Source organism: Littorina saxatilis, unplaced genomic scaffold, assembly GCF_037325665.1.
Source record: "Littorina saxatilis isolate snail1 unplaced genomic scaffold, US_GU_Lsax_2.0 scaffold_1165, whole genome shotgun sequence".
In the NCBI taxonomy this organism is placed as follows: Eukaryota; Metazoa; Mollusca; class Gastropoda; order Littorinimorpha; family Littorinidae; genus Littorina; species Littorina saxatilis.
In genome coordinates this window covers 5,001-26,509 of record NW_027125992.1, presented here as the reverse complement: position 1 = coordinate 26,509, position 21,509 = coordinate 5,001, and the positions used below count along the sequence as shown (strand labels likewise).

Here is a 21,509-nt window from a genome sequence, read left to right as displayed (position 1 = left end):
GTGCCGCTAGCATATTTGCTTGTTGAAGACCAAGCCAAACGATATCGTGCCGTTAGCAGCCTAACCAAACGATATCGTGCCGCTAGCATATATTTGCTAGCCAAACGATATCGTGCCGTTAGCAGCCTAACCAAACGATATCGTGCCGCTAGCATATATTTGCTAGCCAAACGATATCGTGCCGTTAGCAGCGGCCAAACGCAAATGAACGCGTTTTTGACACCAAAAACAGCCTGATATGGTCCTTTAAGCGAATAAACAAATATCACAATCAAGTGTGACAAGATAAGTCACGTTTGTTTCAAAAACTGAAAGATTATTTGTTGTCAGTGTGTCACCCAGTGAGGGATAAAATGAATATGAGTGACAACGTCTTGCCTTCAAATGATAGAGGGTCAGCAAACACCAGTCTGTTCATTCGTTATGTTCAAACCCCTCCAAGTCGACCTCTCCAGCCTCTTCAGGTTCGGACGAATATCGCTGGATATTTTCTCCCTAGATTAACAGAGACAAAGAAGGGTAGTCTTGCTATATTGAAAGAATAAGGCAGCAAAATGGTTGGGCTATGTGTACGATAAGGTGCTGGTAATCCTAATGATAACACACGCGGGCCGAACGTGGCAAAATTGCCTGATTTAAATTTTTATTTTGTTTACATTTTCTTGTTTTTCTTGCTCTGTTAGCGAATCTGACCCTTGATTTGCACATGATCACCAAAACCATTGCCTGATACGGCAATTTGCTTGAACAGAAGTTTATAGAAACCCATGGCTTTTTTACAATCACTTGTATCCTTGGCATTCGATGTCATTAATCCCACTCGTTTTGGGCTTATTTTTGTGGGCCACAAACGCAAAATGTGCCCCACAAAATATGGGGCACAAAATGTGGGGCACAAATACAGTTTGTGGCCCACAAACAGAAGGACTTATTAAAATATGGGACACAAAATGTGCCCCTTAAAAATAAAGGCAAATAAAATAAGCCCTTAAACAAAATGTGAAGTTTTATTTTGTGGGCCATAATTTTACACTGATGACTTTCGCGAGTAGTCGGTTTTAAGACACAATAAAACGCTCTTCCTTAGTGGAGTAGATGAATGGTATTGATGACGAAAAAACATGGCGGCGTTCGTAACAGACATCAAATATTTGGCAGTTCAACACGTCCACCAGAGAAATATATCGACAAAGAAGTTGAAACACCGACTGCCTTTCTGAAGGAATTCAATCGGGATGTGAATGGTACAGCTGATTTTGGACACGGTCTGCCTTGAATGGGAAGGTTGGCGATGAATCGCACTGTCTACAGACTACACTACACTCTACACTTGACTTACATAAGTTACAGGACAGTCATCGGTTTGGATCAACCAGCGGGTAAGTTATTGTTTTTAAAATCCAAGACATGACCATTGCAAACGTGGCCTTTGTAGGACTGAGCAAGATTTTTCTGTTGTGTACATGTGTGTGTGTGTTAGTGTTAGTGAGTAACTGGGTGTGACTGTGAGTCAATGAGCGTGTGTTTGTTGTGTTCTGTTGTTTACTCAAGTTTAGAAAATGCTTGATCTTTAATCTGCATGCATAGAATGAAATGCTGCTGTATCAGTGTATGAACTGTTGTGTTCTGTTGTTTACTCAAGTTTAGAAAATGCTTGATCTTTAATCTGCATGCATAGAATGAAATGCTGCTGTATGAGTAGGTAGCGGCAGTAACGCTAGTCCCATGCGGGAAAGCGAGATCTGTGCTGAAAATAACACGTTTTCAATTTCCGACAGCTTTCAATATATGGCATATTATTGAAAATGGAAACTACAGAAATGAAGTTGGATTCTTTGTCTTTTACCCCATGCCATTTGTTTGCAAAATGTGCTTGGATTGAATGCGTGTGCGTGAATCACAAATACTCTCTCCGGATTTTCGGACAGCCGTGACGCGACCGCCATTACTACTTGCTCTTCAACTTTTTGTGGTGTTTCCCTTTCGGCGTTGTATTTTCTAAAAATAGTTTCATTCAACGATCGGAAACCAGTGTCAACTGCTAAAGAAAGAGTCCCTTTTCTTTCTAGGGGGGGTATTTTTTAGATTAAATCGATGGTGGATTTTAGACATGGACAATAAAAAATTGCCCAACTTTAACCTTTCGTAACTTAAAAACAACTCAAACGATCGTAGTCGTAAAAGATGCGCTAGAAAGTCCGATTTCTTGTGAATCCTCCAAATATGGAAGTTTCCGTTTAAGATTCATGCGCGCGAAGCGCGAGCCAATCAAAACCGAGGACCTGCAAAACCGGTAAAATCCGTTGCGTTGATCGCGAGTCATGGCGGAGTATTCAAGCGAAGCGATGGTGACGCACGCTTCGAGACAATTTGTGGAAGAAATCAAACCCATCCTTGGTAAGTGTTGATGTTTTTCTGTTCATTTAGTGTTTAGAAGTTGATCTGTCGAACCATTCTGCTGAATTTAGCGTTTTGAGTGCGTAGTTTTCATTTTGATGATAGTAGTTTGTGCTGGGTCATTTTGTATTGGGTGTTGAAATGGGGGTACTCGATAAACGACCTAAGTTATTTTTTGCCTTTCGCCGTACATGTGATATATTTGTTTCAAACTAATCTTGAATTATTACTCCGATGGTTTTTGTTTCTCAGTTGTTGTTTTCTTGAGGATTAAATTAGGATTAAAAGGAATAATTGTTCCTTTGCTAAAACCGGAAGTGCAAGACTAGGCCTAGCAACGAGTAGCGTAGCTTACATGCACTGACCCTAGCGCATCTCCATTCCTTCTTCCTTTTCCCCCCAGTTAATCAGAGTTTATGGTCCATCAAACTTGTGTGATTACTAATTTGTTTCTCATGACAAGCAAGGTGATATAATAAATTAGAAACGAGTTAAAAAATAACCAAATACATGACAGAAAAACAAAGCAAACTTTTGTTTTGGGACAAAAGTAAAACTGAAAGTAAACAGGCCTTCATGGTGGCTTCCAGTAAGTTCGTCACACGGTAGATTCGTCACCGGTCCCGGTAACTTCGCCACAGTAGTCCGAGCGCGGCTCTCTCTCTCTCTCTCTCTCTCTCTCTCTCTCTCTCTCTCTCTCTCTCTCTCTCACCTCCTTCCACCCCTCCCTCTCCTCACATTGAGTTTCTCTGCCTCCTTGACAGTGAGGTTGAAGTCATAGGACTCCCTCTCTCTCTCTCTTGGTCGCGCGTGTGTGGGTGTTAGTCAGTGTGTGGGTGTGTGTGCGATGGTGTGTGTGAGTGTTTGTGCGTTTGTACGTGCGTGTGTGTGCGTGCGTGTCATGGATATGGGTGTATGTACGTCCGTCCGTCTCTCTCTCTCTCTCTCTCTCTCTCTCTCTCTCTCTCTCTCTCGCTCCCTCTCTCAGACTACATGCTTTTGAGAACTGCTCAATGAGTAGATCTCGGGTTGAGAACTGCTCAATGAGTAGATCTCGGGTTTTAAAATAACAACGCTCGGACTGTGTCGTCTGAAAACTGCTCAGTTGAGAACTGCACAATGAGTAGATCTCGGGTTTTAAAATAACAACTCTCTCTCTCTTTCTCTCTCTCTCTCTCTCTCTCTCTCTCTAAAAAATGTCAGTGAATCTTGAATCTCTCCCACAAATCAAACATCTGAAAGCATAAGCTCTAAGCTTAACACCCGCCCACCCCTGCCAGTAATTTCGTCACGGGTGACGAATCTACCGCGTGACGAACTTACTGGTAGCCTTCATGGTTTCAGTACAAAAATATTATGAACATAGTATTACATTTTTGTTTTGTTTGTGCGTGTTACAGATGATGCTCACTTCCAGCAAATGAAGTCTGCTTTCACACTCACAGCAACTGGAAGAGGTCGACCACCCAAACTTCAGCTGGTACCACTGACCAACAAGCTATTGTTGCAGCTGGATCTGCTTCGGTTGGAAACAGGGAGGGATTGGAGTGACCTGGTTTAATTTCTCCCCAAAGTGTTCGAGTGAACTTGCTGCAAGGACTTGAAATCAAGGCAGAAATTGAGGGAACAGTGAAAGAAGCAACAAAGCTGGGGAATAAGACTGGATTAGAACTAGAAGCATTTTTGGATATCGACGCAGGGCGTTGCATCATGGGCCGGAATGTTGGGGTTCATTTGCTGAAACATAGGATCACAAGAAACCACCTGCTCAATCCGGACCTTCTGGAAGACCTTGACCGTCCATCAGAACTTGTGAATGGCATGGTGCTCGATCTAATATCGTTCCACAAAAAGGAGAACCTATCGCTGACTTCTGCCAGATTCCTGCATCGGTTGTTTTTGGACACAACATTGTGCTTGCACCATTTTCTTCTTCTGGCAGAACATTCACAGTCGAATCTCCAGCAAACCTGCCTGCCATGTACACCTGTTTCAAGCAGTACTTGACTGACAACTTTGTTTGACTGACTTTGAAGAAGGGGTATATATGCATTTGACTGTCACTTCTCATCCGACTGTGCACTTTGCAAGAATTTAGTTTTCCCCAGAGAACTGTGAACAATGTTAGTAAATTTATCCCACATACGTGAGAGAGATAACCGTGAGATAAAAATCGTTCAAATCACACGTGTGTATATCATGTAAATGAGGTCAACCGGAAGGTCAAGCTATGTAAATTAGTAGTACATGGGATAAACCGGAAGGTCAAGCTAATCCTATCGAGGAAGGATATGCTTTGCTGTTGTTGTTCCTTTTGGTTTCTTTTATCCTGTGGCCACTGCTTTTCTTTTTATCTGGTATATTTTGAAGTGATGGGTTTGATTTCTTCCACAAATTGTCTCGAAGCGTGCGTCACCATTGCTTCGCTCGAATACTCCGCCATGACTCGCGATCAACGCAACGGATTTTACCGGTTTTGCAGGTACTCGGTTTTGATTGTTCGAATATTAAACTTAACAGTGTTGACAAAGGCGAACTACTTTGTCCTAGTTTGAGAGTGTGTGTCATGGCGGAGGAATGAATGTCAAATTGAGTAAAGTGGTTTTAAGTTCTAAAGCGGTTGATCCAAAGGCAATATCGCTGTCGGTGACTTTTAGTTAGATCTGGCACAGAAGTATATAATGTAGGATAAACAGAATACTACATGGCTTGCTGTGTCGTACCAGATTTACACTCGTTGCTTTTTCAAATAGTAAACAGCTCGCTTTCGCAGTTCACTATTTAAACAAGAAGGGCAAAGCCCATACGACTCACATCCTTGACCTTTACATGACCTTGACCTTCAGGGTCAAGGTCAAATAACTAAACCTAGCAATGACATCATACACTAAGAACTGCTTTACACATTTTTCCTACCAAAATACATGTGACCTTGACCCAAGGTCAAGGTCATCTAAGGTCATGCAACACAAAGCTGTTAATTCAAGACATAGGAAGTACAATGGTGCTTATTGGCTCTTTCTACCATGAGATATGGTCACTTTTAGTGGTTCACTACCTTATTTTGGTCACATTTCATAAGGGTCAAAGTGACCTTGATCATATGCGACCAAATGTGTCTCATGATGAAAGCATAACATGTGCCCCACATAATTTTTAAGTTTGAAACAGTTATCTTCCATAGTTCAGGGTCAAGGTCACTTCAAAATATGTATACAATCCAACTTTAAAGGACCCTTGCGACCTTGACCTTGAAGCAAGGTCAACCAAACTGGTGTCCAAAGATAGGGCTTACATTGCCCTGTATAGCATACATAGCTAAGGTTGCCATTCTCGATAACTTCAGAAGAAAATGTGAAAAATGGCCGTTTTTAAGACAACAATTACGGCCCCTGTGACCTTGAACTTGATGTGAGGTCAAGTTGCCGCACATGTTTTTTGAGATCTTGTAACCATACACCATCAGGCCACATCAGGTGTTGATAGACTTAATAGTGTCCAAGAAATATCCAACGTTAAAGTTTTCCGGGCGGACGCCGGGACGGACGGACGGACGACTCGGGTGAGTACATAGACTCACTTTTGCTTCGCATGTGAGTCAAAAAACAACTCGTGTAAATCTGGTACGACACAGCAAGCCATGTAGTATTCTCTAGATCTTACTTCAATCAATCAATCAATATGAGGCTTATATCGCGCATATTCCGTGGGTACAGTTCTAAGCGCAGGGATTTATATATATATTTTTTTAATTTAAAAAAAAATTTTTTTATGCAATTTATATCGCGCACATATTCAAGGCGCAGGGATAACAGTGACATTTTTATCTAAGCCTATACAATTTTGCCAGGAAAGACCCTTTTGTCAATCGTGGGATCTTTAACGTGCACACCCCAATGTAGTGTACTTGATTGAACACATATTTGTGAAGATAACATTGTAATCAATCTACACACCAAAAATCATGGCTGTATTTTCAGTAGTTTCTGAAATATTTCAATCTGAAATGTGCTACCCCCCTCTGGGGGGGGGGGGGGGGGGGTTTGTCCACTCTTGGGGGATTATTTTCAACATTACACTGAATTTTACTGATGTCTGTAAAGATTACACTGTAATCTATCTACACACCAAAATTTTTCGTTGTATCTTAAATAGTTTCTTAATTATTGGCCTTGAAGTGCGAAAAACTGTAATTTTCCTGTTTTTCCGCTTGACAAATTGAGGTTTTTGACATTTTTGAGGCTCTTATACTCCAAAAGCATTGAACTAAGCTGTCTGAAAAAAAATAGCCATGTTCTACACACATTTGTTTGGAATATGTGAAAGTTTCAGACAGCTGCTATACATATTGTGTGAATTGTGATGACCCAAAGTTGCCCTCCCGTGCAATTTTGCGATGGGTTTAATTGTGTTTTTCGTGAAGTTTGCATGCTTGCTGACAGAAGCCATATGAGATTAGAGGGCTAGAACTATGTGTTTTTTCTATTCTTGGTTGCTGATAACAGATCCTGAAAAGTTGAAAGGGCTGAGGATAACTATGTGGTACCCACATGCTGCTGAAGTTGCCCTATTTTACAGTTTTAAGCAGAGTCGCGACAGCGTATGTACTAAAATATCAAAATCTCAGGAACTAATAAAGGTATCCACTTACTTTTTTTTGTGTTTTGCTTGTACTTTATTTTTCTTTCAAGACATCACAAAACATTCACTCTCACTTCAAAACCAAGTTTTGACTGCCGCTACCTAGTATCAGTGTATGAACTATGGTTGTAAAAGAATAAACAAAACAATTACTGAATTAGTGAGTGATTTGGCTCTGATACTGTGATAGTGAAGTTGAAATAATACTTATTTCATTTTTAAGACATGTAATATTGTTATGTTAATTACTTAATTATATGGGTTTTTTTCAGGCCTCCCGAGAAACCAGAGATGATATGCATCATTCATACAGCTCCTGTCTTCCAGTTCCAACAGTTTACCTTTAACATGGATACATGTACTGGAGAGGTATCAGGATGACTTGGCGTGGTGCTTTACAAATTACAGACTACCCCTGAAGAGTAAGTATATTAACTAAGTTACACATTTCTTTACCAGTACCACTTACAGATCTATTTTGCTTGTCAAATCTTTGGTAAAATAACATTAGGTATTGGTGATGGTAGTCTGAAGCTATAAAAATGTACTGTTGTAGATAATTCAGCAGTCTTTTGTTCTTCGTAAATTGTATTACAAGTACTTTGTAATTGTAGATGAAATTATTCATACATTTAAAGATGCATAGTAATACTGTGCATAGTAAATTGGTATGATGTACTTTGTATACATAATGGTACAAATATCTTTATTTTCTCTCTCCTTCCCATCTTAAAGTTTGTTGCAACCCTATACTCAAAAAGTGCACTGTTTGTATGAACATTGATTGATTGAACTATTGCGATGCAAGAAAGTAAAACATGAAATAGCTAGAATGAAAGATTTACTCATTACTGGAATTATTATAAATACAGTCAGTCCTTTCCTTGGCTCACAATCACATTCACAGATCTGGCCAGTTTTTGTGTTGTTTTTTTAACATGGAATAAGAATTACAATGTAAATTGTAATACCACCTGTGTACTTGGATAACTACTTCTACATTCAACACCCTGACTGCCCCTGCGCAGAGTTAGAATTTTCAGAATGAATTCACATCACATTTCACAACAAACTGTAAGGTGTCAACGCTAAATAGGGAATGTGTGTGGGATGAGGGCTCATGCTGAATTTAAAAAAATAGTAAATTTTCATCACACTCCAGAAAAGCTGCTCACATCAGCAGCACAACTAGATATCATGTCGTTAAAAAGGTTCTTGTGAGGAAGTCTTTAATTTTAATGATGAAAGATTATCTTTTTAATTTTAATGATGAAAGTATATATCATATGTATCCATGAAAATTGAAATAAATGGCTTTCACAGGAACTGATGAAGGAATGATGGCACCTGTAATATTACAGAACAATGTTTACAGTTTAGTTCATAGTTGTCACTGCCAGTATCACCCACACCATTCTCCATCCCACTGATCTTGTGAGGAACAAGTATTACCTCCTTCCTACCTACCTTCCCGCACCCCCACTCCTAACACACACCCTCTTCTCAATACCCAAAACATATCCCCATCAGCGCACAGCAAAGTCTGGATGTGCTCAGTAATACATTTTCTTTATTTTCCAGGAAGTGAGGTGCCGAGATATGACGTGCAGGCAGCTTGCAGAGTGGTGCCTGGCTTTGCTGAGGATGATGATCAGATTCAGTCCATTCTGTGCTGACGGTGCTACCAGAACTGCTTTAATATAGCCCATCTAAAGAGGTTTTCTGTTGCCTTGGTGGTGAAATGAACATGTAACACATTAACAATAACATTCTACACAAATAATGTGTGGCGCGGTGTGGATCAAGGGTACATTTTTAACTTATGTAAGTTGTCAATTCAGCTAAATACAGGTAGTGTTTGGTATGCAGATATTTACTGACAGCAAACAGCGGTTTGTTTGTTTTTACTACATACGGTTGTGTTATCTTTTATTTTGTTTGAGTGCTTTAAATTAAGCTGTTCGCAAGCAGTATTTTACACACAGGCTTAGCTTTGGGAGATGTGAGTGTATGTTTCAGTCAATGCGTGTTAATCATGTATAGACTTTTTTGTGCTATAGTAGAATTTAGATCTTTTAACTGCATTATGCACATGAAATGTGTTAACCCATGCCTTTTTCTTCCTTTGAATCCTTGTCAGTACTTTATCTTGTTTAAAATGTTCATTGATTCTGTTTTGGGGTCGTTCTGGTGCAAATCAGGACTTGAAAAGGAGGGGGTCTTAACCCTTAGGCTGGTTGTCGTGACATATGTCGCGCTACTTTACGTATACTGTCACATGGGTGTCACGACATAGGTCGCGCTACTGGCTCAGTCTGTTTGGTCGGTTCCGATTACCTCCCATGGATGCGAAAATCTACATGACCGTTTTTCTTTATTTTTCTCTCTGTTAATTCACCAGTTGTTAGGTAGATTTTTGGTTCCTCTTTCCTGTCATGCTCTCTTTTTCTTCATGAATTCTTTTCTTTTTTCTGCCTTCTTGCTCATTCACCTGTATTTTTTCCAAAAATCTCTTCTCTTGCTGCTTGTCTCGCGATTCATGTATAGTTTAATCTGTTAGTGTTCTGATGTAAGTCCAGCAGTAGATAGGTTAAGCCTATTTTAACATACTGGAAACTGGTAATCTTCCAGTAGGTATTAATTTAGTTTTACGAAAGCCTGCTGGGACACAAGTAATGGGTTAGTGCATTTGTAAACAGGAATCGCTTGACAAGTGGCCCCCTTCATCCCCCCCTTCCTCGTCCTGATATGGCTCTGCGTAGTCGGCTGGACGTTAAGCAACAAATAAACAAACAAACAAACAAATAATTCACCAGTGGCTATGTAACATGTGTTACAGAATTGCACCAGTGTAAGGGTTAAAATGGAGGTAAATTCACAGAGGTTATGAACAGAAAGTCTGAAAAAACAAGGTTTTAAAATGGAGGGGTTCCACTGTATGTCTATTGGGGATTATGTGTTTGTAAAGATAGAGCTGAGAATCCTACACAGAATTCTGTGCATAGAAGGCGGCCTGAATCTTGACCCACACTGCTGGCATGACCTTCATAGCTGCATTCAACGCTTTACTTTTACGCTGGTAACTTTACGGTTGCTCTCTCTCTGGATTGTATTGTATGGGGAGATTTATATAGCGCTTGACGTGACGTTTTCTCTAAGCGCTTTACATATTAATTTCTGCCGTGTGAGATGGAATTTTTTTACACAATATATCACGCATTCACATCGGCCAGCAAACCTCAAGCCTATCAGGGCGAGCATTCACCTTTCACGGCCTTTATTCCAAGTCACACGGGTATTTGGTGGACATTTTTAGCTATGCCTATACAATTTTGCCAGGAAAGACCCTTTTGTCAATCGTGGGATCTTTAACGTGTACACGAAGGGATCCCGCAGTGGGGCACTACTGCGGTTATGAAATTAAAGGCCCCTCCTGTTTTTGGAACCGCAGGAGCTTTCTAGTTTGCTGTTAGGTAGATTTTTGGTTCCTCTTTCCTGTCATGCTCTCTTTTTCTTCATGAATTCTTTTCTTTTTTCTGCCTTCTTGCTCATTCACCTGTATTTTTTCCAAAAATCTCTTCTCTTGCCGCTTGTCTCGCGATTCATGTATAGTTTAATCTGTTAGTGTTCTGATGTAAGTCCAGCAGTAGATAGGTTAAGCCTATTTTAACATACTGGAAACTGGTAATCTTCCAGTAGGTATTAATTTAGTTTTACTAAAGCCTGCTGGGACACAAGTAATGGGTTAGTGCATTTGTAAACAGGAATCGCTTGACAAGTGGCCCCCTTCATCCCCCCCTTCCTCGTCCTGATATGGCTCTGCGTAGTCGGCTGGACGTTAAGCAACAAATAAACAAACAAACAAACACGAAGGGACCTCGGTTTTTCGTCTCATCCGAAAGACTAGCACTTGAACCCGCCACCTAGGTTAGGAAAGGGGGGAGAAAATAGCGGCCTGACCCAGGGTCGAACACGCAACCTCTCGATTCCGAGCGCAAGTGCGTTACCACTCGGCCACCCAGTCCTAAGCATTGAGCATTTTTATTTCAACCAAGGGGAAAAATTAAATGCCTCTGCAGAGATTCGAACCTAGGACCTAGATTTTCAGGCCGATGTCCTAACCACTAGGTGTTTCTTTTTATTGTAAGATGGATATATATGTCTAGCAGATGCAGCTACATGTACAAATGTGCCAAATTAAAACTTGCATTCTCAGCCTATAATCTTTGGCCATTCATGTGAGTACTAAATATTGTGAATGCATGTGAGACTGCCTTGTTTTACTTTTGTGAAATGTGTGAACTCACTTTGTTTACATCTTTGTGTTAATAAATGCAGTTTATCAGTTACCTCTGTTTGTTTCTTCTGCAAGTATGTCAAATGGCCCACACACACCCTCATGCGCACAGACACACACAAAATCAGATCTCAAGTGTAAGTATTCTTTTTGCAGTTTTATTTTAATGCCCATAATCAGTCAAACAAATATATCATCACACTTGCACCTAAGCTTAACAGTAGCAGTCCTGCATACATATATGTAATGTGTAAATGTTACAGGTCACCATCTGTCCTGGCTTGAACATGCAATAAGAACACCTCTACACAAACACATGTACAGTCAACCGGCTAGCTGCTACTTCCCTGTAAGGCATATTTTTCTATGAATTAATCGATTTTCTGCAGACAGCAGCCAGGTAGTGGATCTTTAGTATATGTCCAAGTTGATCTTAGTACAACACATCAAGGAAATATTGTTTAAAAACAGATCCAACATCTAACCTTCCAAAGTTCATAATCAATAAAGAAGAATGGTATGTTACTGGAACCCTTTATTTATGACTTAAGGCAATGTGCGGCAGTAAAATTACCAAACTTAAACTTGAAGAATACAGTCAAGGAATAACTTGGTTTTCTGGGTAGTTATTGAAGTGACTTATTAAAATGAATGAAAACATTGTGGATGGATATTGACTGCTGTTGCGATGAAAACTGGCATTTACAGCGTCATATGGGATTTCTAGAAAACGGCTTTACAGCAACATCATACATCAGAAATTCATAATATTTGGCACAAGGATACACATGTATTATCTACAATCATATAGAATGTGTTTGTTTGTTTTTTAAACAACTACAGTTGAATTTAAATTAATTATTGTAATGAATATGCAGTGAGAAATTCGTTCATTCTTATCTTTCTTTCTTTATTTGGTGTTTAACGTCGTTTTCAACCACGAAGGTTATATCGCGACGATTCATTCTTATGACAAAAGATATTAAAATTCAACTGTAGTCTGTTGTAAAAAAAAATCGTTCTATATGATTGTAGATATGATACATGTGCATTTTTGTGCCAAATATTAGGAAGTTCTGATGTATGATGTCGCTGTTAAACTGTTTCCTAGAAATCCAATGTAACGACTGTTTCCATAGCAACGGCACTCTATGTCAATCAGTATTCACAATCCTACGAAAGCGGTGTATGGCTGCCTAAATGGCGGGGTAAAAACGGTCATACACGTAAAAATCCACTCGTGCAAAAACATGAGTGTACGTAGGAGTTTCAGCCCACCAACACAGAAGAAGAAGAAGTATTCACAATTGTTCTATTTATTTTTATGTCACTTCCCAGAAAACCAGGTTATTCCATGTATTCTCCAAATTCAATTTTACTGCCGCACATTTCCTTAACAAAATGTAAGATTTACTGTACTTTGACCTAGCAGTTTTTGTAAGTGGACAGGCCTTAGTTTTATTTCGGTGGCATAATTCAATGCGCTTCGTCAAAATGTCTCGAACTTAAACCAAAAGCAGACGCAAGACTTATGGTCAGTTGGAGTTGTCTCCCGTACTCCTAACTTTGGTTTAAACTGTTTTATTTAACGTTTGTGCATTATTTACAAAAAACGCATATTGAGTAAACAACAACAAGCATAATGCTTATAGTGGTGTTCACTATTTCTAGAAAATTACATATAATATAAATGGCGGCTCCTAACTTTAATGTGATGCAGACAGGTGTACCCAAACAGCCCATATCACATAGGGTTTGGAATTCTCGAAAACACAAGATCCGCACTGCACAACTTCAGTGCACATGTACACGAGAGTGCTCGGTCGCTTTTTGAAAATGTGTATCTTGAGAGAAAAATATAGAATAGTGCGCTGTCCGAAGGAATGGAGTCAAGTTCTTATCGGACAATGACAGCGCTCAGTTCAAAACAATAGGACATCTGACCGCCATGCGGCTACGTGAATCGGACATTTGAGCCTTTCAATCTGTCTACGTCTGACGTCTGACGACATCCCCGAGGCTTTTACATGAAATAAGACCATACGGGCACATACCAAAAATGAACTGCCTCAAGGCTCTCCATGCAGAGTGGTATCCTTCAGTGGTAAATTCAGGTACAGCTTCTTTTAAAGAAAAAAAAAAAATTCACCGAAACCACCAAAACATCTACCTCACTACAGAAAGCAGTCAAAGTGTTGATTTTTGGTCTGTGACCAAGTGGAAGGATGGTCTTATCCCATGTTAAAGGTGAGGACAACTTTTTAAATGAGGCGTAGTGGGCCTTTAAAACATTGACACAAATTTACAACAGCAACAAGTTGTAATGCTCAGTACAACCAATACTGAGCAGGGGCGGATCAGTTGCTTTGTAAGGGGGGGGGGGGGGGGGGGGGGGCACTTTGAATCGAAAGTGAATGTGATGGGCGGTCCGGAAAAATTTTTGGCCCAAAGAAGCAAAATGGTGCCATCTGGTGCCATTTGAACTTAGAAATGGTCATAGAATCAACTTTCCAATTTCCCCCCCCCCCTCGTCCGCCCCTGCTGAGTGGACATTTACTGCCGCTGTAGCTGTAGTTTCCCCATCGATCACAGCTGGACTTGGATAGCACTGCTTTTCATCCACATTCACTGGCCAGGTCTTCTCATCTTCTGTCCCTACTGACAAATGAATGACAAAGGAACTGATCTTAAATCCAAACACAATGACAAGAACAAGTTTTAAGTATGAGTAAGGAGTAAATTGTGTTTGTAACTGACACACACACACACACACACACACACACACACACACACACACACACACACACACACACACACACACACACACACACACACTAAGCCCACATAAATGCCAAGAGCGTAAACATTCTAAGTTCTAACGCCTACTTTTTAACATATATGAAATATAGAAGACACATTCCCTGTCAGCGCTTGCTATCAAATTCAAAAAGCAAAGCAAAGGTGTGTAACATCAATCTGCAGGGCTAGAAAAATCTGCAGGTATTATAATATTAATGTCTGGCAGCTCTCCTGACTGGCCAGGGAAAATCAAACACACACACACACACACACAAGAGATACAAGAAATGTTTTTGTCCACACTTCAGTTCTCACACACAAACACACACCAACAGTCAGAATGTAACCAGAATTTGAGACTGAGAGGGAGGATAAAACACAATATGATCATGTAGCAAAACTCTTACCTGAATTGCCATTAGCATGAAATATTTCCCATTTGAGTCTTGACAGCCTCCGGATCATGAAGGAATCAATCTGCTTCTTCCACTGTGCCGGATCGATGCCAACCTGTAATATATAATATTGGCTGAAGTAACATTCCTCTGAGCACCAATTTTAAAACAGTTAGTTGACAGGACAAGTAGTACTAGGAGCTACATGCAGTATGATATTTACCTATGTGGAGGAACAACAAACACACTGTCCACAGAACCAGATGAATTTACACACTGCACCCTCCCCCATAAAACAACAACAAACAAGGGGTAAATATAATTTGTGAAGGAAAGGATTTGTGGATTTTGAATGCTTATGCGCCAAACGATGTAAACTCCAAATGTGTTTTTTATCAGAAGGTTGTGTCAATTATTAAAGATTCCCGTTTGAGTAACGTCATTTTGTGTGGTGATTTTAATTGTGTTCTTGATAATGAGTTAGACATAGTGAGCGGAGAAAGGCACGCTGAAAGAGCAGTGTCACAACTGAATGAAATGTTTATCGCATGTGATTTGTTTGATGTATGGAGATTATTTAACCCTGGTATTAAAGAATTTTCTTGGTCAAAGAAGAATCCGTTTATTGCTAGGAGAATTGACTATGTATTTACATGTGCAACACTTTTTGATAGAACTACGGAATGTTGTTTATTGTCTGTTCCCTTTTCCGACCACAGAGGTTGTTCTGTGCAACTCAAATTAACTGAGATTGACAGAGGCCCGAGTTACTGGAAATTCAATAATTCTCTCCTCCAGGATAAAGATTTCATTGATGGTATGAATAGAATGATTGAAAATCACGCATATGATTTTATAAACGATACTGATTATCAAACCGTATGGGAGCTGTTAAAATGTGAAATAAGAGATTATGCAATGCAGTACGCGCAGAAGAAAAGCGTTGAAAGAAGAAACGGTATTGTTTTGTTGTATGCTGAATTAAATGATTTGGATGCAAGGTTAGCGAATGACCCAGATAACTGTGGAATGCAATGCGAGCGTGAGAACCTTAAGTTAAAAATAGAATTAGTTGAGCAGTGTAAAGCTCGCGCAGCCCAAGTACGCGCCCGTGCGAAGTGGATAGAACAGGGAGAAAAGAACACAAAGTATTTTCTCAACCTTGAAAAAGCCAGAGCAAATGCGAAGATTATGGACAGTATACAGTGTGAATCTGGGGAAGTGATAACTGACCAGCGTGAAATCTTGAACGCGCAAAAGAATTACTATGCTGACTTGTACAGAAAAAAAGTAAACGTTGAAAACATGGACGAGAAGGTGGATCAGTTTTTATCTGATGTGACAACATTACAGATTTCAGATTTTCAGAGAAATGAGTGTGAAGGGTTAATAACTGAAAACGAAGCTCTCGCTGCACTTAAACAAATGAAATCTGGGTCGGCCCCTGGGGTTGATGGTATTACTGCAGAATTTTTGAAGGTGTTTTGGACCCGCATCAGAACATTGTTAATTGCGTCTTTTAATGCAAGTTTTGACGATGGAAAATTGTCTTCCACGCAGCGCAAAGCTGTCATTACTCTTATACACAAGGGAAAGGACTTGCCCAAAAACGAATTAAAGAACTGGAGACCCATCTCCCTTACAAACAGCGATTATAAACTGATAGCCAAGTGTTTGGCAAAAAGGTTAGGAAGCGTTATTGGTGATATTGTTCAGAAAGATCAAGTCGGTTATATTAAAGGCAGAAAAGTATCTACAATATTAAGGTTAATTGATGATGTAATCGAACAGTCACACGAGTTAAATCAACCTGGTCTGTTGGTCGCAATTGACTGTGTTCAAGCGTACGATAGTATTTCAAAAGAGTTTATTATTAAAGCCTTTCAAAAATTCGGGTTTGGGCCAGAATTTGTTCAATGGGTGACTGTGTTAATGAACGACACGGTTAGCTCAGTGCAGTATTGTGGATGGTTGTCGGATTTTTTTGATGTGAAAGCCGGGATTCGTCAAGGGTGCCCGTTTTCATGTTTGGCCTTTGTACTGGCCATTGAATTGCTGGCATCAAAAATAAGACAGTGTAGACGTATTAAAGGAATTTCGTTATGGAATAATGTTGATATTGCAACCGTTATTAAAATTGCTCTGTATGCAGACGATATCACCCTTTTTTTAAAGGATGAGATTGATATGTATTATGCACTTGAAATAATGAATGACTTTTCTAGTTTTTCAGGCTTAAGGATACATAAGAGAAAGTCTGAGGCGATGTGGTTGGGTAGTAGGAAACATTGTGATGAAACATTTTATAATTTTGTTTGGAAGAAGAAGTTGAAGATTTTGGGTGTATATTTTTGTAATGATAAGAGTGCTTCTTTGGTAGAAGATAACTGGACTGGAAGAATAAGGAATATTAAGCGATTGATTTGTGCATGGGAGAAGCGAAATTTGAGCATTTTAGGGAAAATATGTATTGTGAAAACGTTTTTAATTTCACAATTTGTGTATATTATGCAAGCGTTTGTATTACCTGACTGTGTTTTGAATGAAGTCAATACCTTATTGTACAGATTTTTGTGGCGAAAAAGAGATTGTAATCGGAAGGCCTTTGAAAAGGTGAAAAGAAGCGTTTTATGTTTTGAAATTGAAAAAGGTGGTTTAAAAATGATCGATATTAGGCAAATGCAAATTTCTTTTTTATTACAATGGGTTTCACAACTGACTACATCAAATGAAAATGATAATTGGAGTCTCACTCCAAAGATGATGTATTTGCGTTTTGGAAAGCACTTTGAATGTTTCTTATCGAATGTAAACAGTGCAAGATTTAAAGGGTTAGACCTAGTGAAATCACACTTTTGGAAAGCAGTATTAAAATATTGGCTGGATAATAACCACTACGATCGTGGGACAATCGGGCCGATTTTATTATGGAATAATGCATGCATAACGTATAGTGGCAAAGTTTTATTTTTTGAAAGTTGGATACGACGAGGTGTATTGGTATTAACAGACATTGTACGTTCGGGAGACATATTATCATATCAAGATATATGTGATTTGATTGGATATTCGCCAAACCGAATTCTTGAATATAATGTTGTAAAAGCTGCTGTGTCATTATTCATGAGGAAAAATGTTGTAAATATGACTGATGATGTTTGTATTACCCCACTGTTTAACGGCAAAAATGTGTTAAGTGCCAAAGAATATCGGAAAGAGATTATTAATATGAAAACAGATGTACCATGTTCCGGAGGATTTTGGAAGAGAAAGTTTAATGTAGAAATTGATGAACGTTCTTGGATAGTTGCCCATCAGTCAACACAAGAGACTAGATTAAGAGTTTTACACTGGAAAATTATGCACAACATCTATCCGACCAACATTCTCCTGTGTAAAATGAAAGTAACGGAAACTAATAAATGTAATTACTGTTGTGATGTAACTGATTTCATTGAACACTTCTTTTTTGAATGCCCGGTTGTATACAAATTCTGGAAGTTTATTGAAGAATTTATTTTTCGTACTTTAGAAATTAAGATTGTTTTGAAAGTTAGTGATGTTTTATTTGGTATGCATTTTGTAATGGTGAAAAAGGCAACTATGTATAAATTGAACCACATTATCTTAATCGGAAAGATGTGCGTTAGTATATATAAAAAAACAAATTCGTTTTTACCGTTGGAAAGTATTTTTAATAGGCAGTTACAGATAAGAAGCATTTTTGTGTGAGTGTTCGAAGAACAAAACGTTAAAAAAAAAGTTAGCTTGTTGTACTCGATAAGATGTATTTAATTCATTGTATGAGATATTGTTGATTGTTGTTATTTATTTGAATAAAATTGTAAAAAAGGTGAAAAAAAAAAATGAAAAAAAAACAAAACAAAAAAAAACAAACAAGAGGCGAAGCCTTCAAGGCTCCCGTAAGAAATCAACAAACAGTAACATAACACAAACTCACTCACTCCGTAACACACACACACAAACACACACACACACACACACACACACACGCACACACACACACACAGTTAAAACTAACGCATCATATCAACTCCATGTATAATTTTCAAAAGAAGGCAAACAGATAAAATGACTAGGGTAATAGGTTAGGTACCTGCCATGTGGGCACTTTTTCCACTGCTGTCCTCAGTCCTATACTTTTCATCAAGACTTGTCACCATGCCGAGTAGATCTAAATTCGGAAGTCTTCATGTGGCTGAGGCATATATCTGACATAGCGTCGATCTTGTTGTAGGTTAACCTCCTTTCTGAAACAAATGGCAAAATGCGATTAGTTATGATGACTACAACCTACACAAATATAAACAGTGTTTTGAAACAGAATAGTCAGGTTATACAAGCCACTTTACCTATGCAGCATGGTAACCCTACAATATGCGAAACATGTCGACTGCAGCAGCCTGGTTCTTAAAATAATTCTGACGGTCAACACAGCCAGAAATGCCAACAAAGACAAGAAAGCTGTGGCAAGGTAAGCTTACCAAACGTTACATAGCGAATCATATGATAGTGCGTAAACAGCAAACAGTAGATCTACAATCAAAGAGAGGATCGAGTCTGGAATGAAACGCGATACAGATCTAGCATTCAAAAACTGTCTTTCACGTTCAAGGAAGTTGTTGCAAAGTACTTAAGACTTACTAAATTGTACAGACAAAACCATGACAGTGCATGTTTTGAATCTGAGGAAAAAATCGTGATCATTTTGACTTTGAGAACAGATTCATTCCGTTTCCTTATATCAGCATGTTCAAGTAAATGGTGGACAGTTTTTTTCGGGCAGAGTAAACTTAACTTGAGACTCTACTGCAAGTCTTGAAATTCACATAAATCGAACCACGAGCAAAGACATCCAAACATTACAGGCACTTTAGATCAACTCATTTCACTAGAGGTGACTGCCTAGCACTGTGTTTGACATCCGTGTCTGCTGAAATAAAAAGAAATTAAAACAAAACGGATTAACAGGTGACACGTTATCAGAGTGGGAGACACTAGATCTGTCTCTGAACTTACCGGGATACGGCTGCAAGATCGACACTGACTGCCGCGCTTTCGACAGCTCTTCCTCGCGTGGACATTGGAAACACGCTGTGCAGATCAAATTGTAGGAAATCTCCCTTTGGTATCTTCTTTATTTACTTTTCTGGAGCTTAGAAACCGAACAACATGAAATCGTCTTCCCCGGCGAATCGGCGAGGTGAGAACTGGACCACAATCCTTCGCGCGACCCCTGACCTGATCTTGACACCTGACCTGCCGTCTACATGCCAAACACGACACAAATCAGTCAACTGCTTGTACCCCTTCAAAACCCCCCACCACCCGTTTTCTTTGGATACACGCTTTAACTACACACATGCCGACACAATGTTGATCATTGCTTCAATAATTTGAAGATGGTGCTTGAAAATTAACCACGTGAAATGAGTATTTCGGTGTTTAGCCAAAAATGTTAAAGTTTCTACCACAGACATACACACATACATACATGCATACGCACGCACGCACGCACAGACAGACAAAGTTTACCATCGCATAGGCTACACTTACGTGAGCCAAAAACGACAACAAACGACCAAACCAACATTAACGCTTGATTCTTATGATACTGTGGGACAGTGGCATTGATATCTTTCCAGAATATAAAATGTTATAAGTCCTTTTACATTTAGTGAAGTTTTGACTGAATCAGTGAACTGAATGTGTTCACATAGACTGAAATAGTGACAGACATACAATGTAGACAAGTTGATGTGTGCATATATACATGTATATTACATAACATGTATATATATGGTATGTATAGCATGTATGCACATGCGTGTAGAGCACAAAGGAAAAAAATAATAGAACTTGACACACAGTTTCACTGAGAATGAGATATCCTAACAGTGAGTGAGTGAGTGACTGTTTACAGCAATACATTGTACTTTATTAAACTTAAAGGTACACACTGAAAGTCATGCGCTTTTAGTATTAGTAATGATTCTAATACTGGAGGAACTGCGGGGATATAGCTCAGTTGGTAGTGCGCTGGATTTGTATTCAGTTGGCCGCTGTCAGCGTGAGTTCGATCCCAGGTTCGGCGGAAATTTATTTCAGAGTCAACTTTGTGTGCAGACTCTCTTCGGTGTCCGAACCCTCCCCCCGTGTACACTACATTGGGTGTGCACGTTAAAGATCCCACGATTGACAAAAGGGTCTTTCCTGGCAAAATTGCTTAGGCACAGTTAATAATTGTCTACCTATACCCGTGTGACTTGGAATAATAGGCCGTGAAAGGTAAATATGCGCCGAAATGGCTGCAATCTACTGGCCGTATAAAATTTCATCTCACACGGCATCACTGCAGAGCGCCTAGAACTGTACCCACGGAATATGCGCGATATAAGCGTCATTGATTGATTGATTGATTGATGATCATCAGACTGGTGAAATAAAGCTAAGAGCTTCGAGCAGTTCTGTGGTTTGGACTCTAAGTCAGTAGGTGTTCATTATTTTATTATTATCCCTGAACATGAATTATACAAATAAAAGGAAAACACTCTCTCAGTCTTGCTCACAGTCACACACACCTCCATATGAGTTATTTTGACCAGAACTTGAGAATCTGAGGGAGGGGAAGGAAAAAACACACTGTATCATAACACTGACAGTTGTACATAATAAAACCTCTTCGCCTTACTCTTACCTGATTTGCGGCAGTGGCATCAAATATTTTACTTCTGTCAGTGACAGCCTCAAGATCATGCAGCAATCGGTTGGCTTTTTCGGCTGAGAGGAGACCTTGAAGTTGAACATACTAGCTCTAGCTCTCTTCTGATTGATGCCAACCTGCAATAAAATAATTGGGAACCGATCAGGTTACCTACTGATTTGAGTATTTCAAGTTAGACTCAATCTTTAAAAACAAAAAGAATTTTTAAAATATTATGATCATGCACCTTGAAAAG

At 39.3% G+C, this 21,509-nt stretch overlaps 3 long non-coding RNA genes across 3 annotated transcripts in view; 2 read left to right on the top strand and 1 right to left on the bottom strand.

Moving 5' to 3' along the window:
* The first annotated feature begins 1,021 nt into the window (after positions 1-1,021).
* Positions 1,022-11,387, top strand: LOC138954443 (uncharacterized). The gene is made up of 3 exons (XR_011451837.1): positions 1,022-1,379; positions 7,311-7,460; positions 8,620-11,387. It is a non-coding gene; the product is annotated as an uncharacterized lncRNA (long non-coding RNA).
* On the top strand, positions 1,869-7,047 carry LOC138954442 (uncharacterized). Its single transcript, XR_011451836.1, has 2 exons — positions 1,869-2,397; positions 3,798-7,047. It is a non-coding gene; the product is annotated as an uncharacterized lncRNA (long non-coding RNA).
* Positions 11,388-13,859: 2,472 nt separating the features above from the next.
* Positions 13,860-21,509, bottom strand: part of LOC138954440 (uncharacterized) — an 8,181-nt gene continuing 531 nt past the window's right edge. Inside the window, exons 2-4 of the long non-coding RNA XR_011451835.1 lie at positions 21,248-21,390; positions 14,542-14,644; positions 13,860-13,993 (exon numbers count right to left, since the gene is read on the bottom strand). This is a non-coding gene — a long non-coding RNA (uncharacterized lncRNA). The remainder of the gene's footprint in view (positions 13,994-14,541; positions 14,645-21,247; positions 21,391-21,509) is intronic.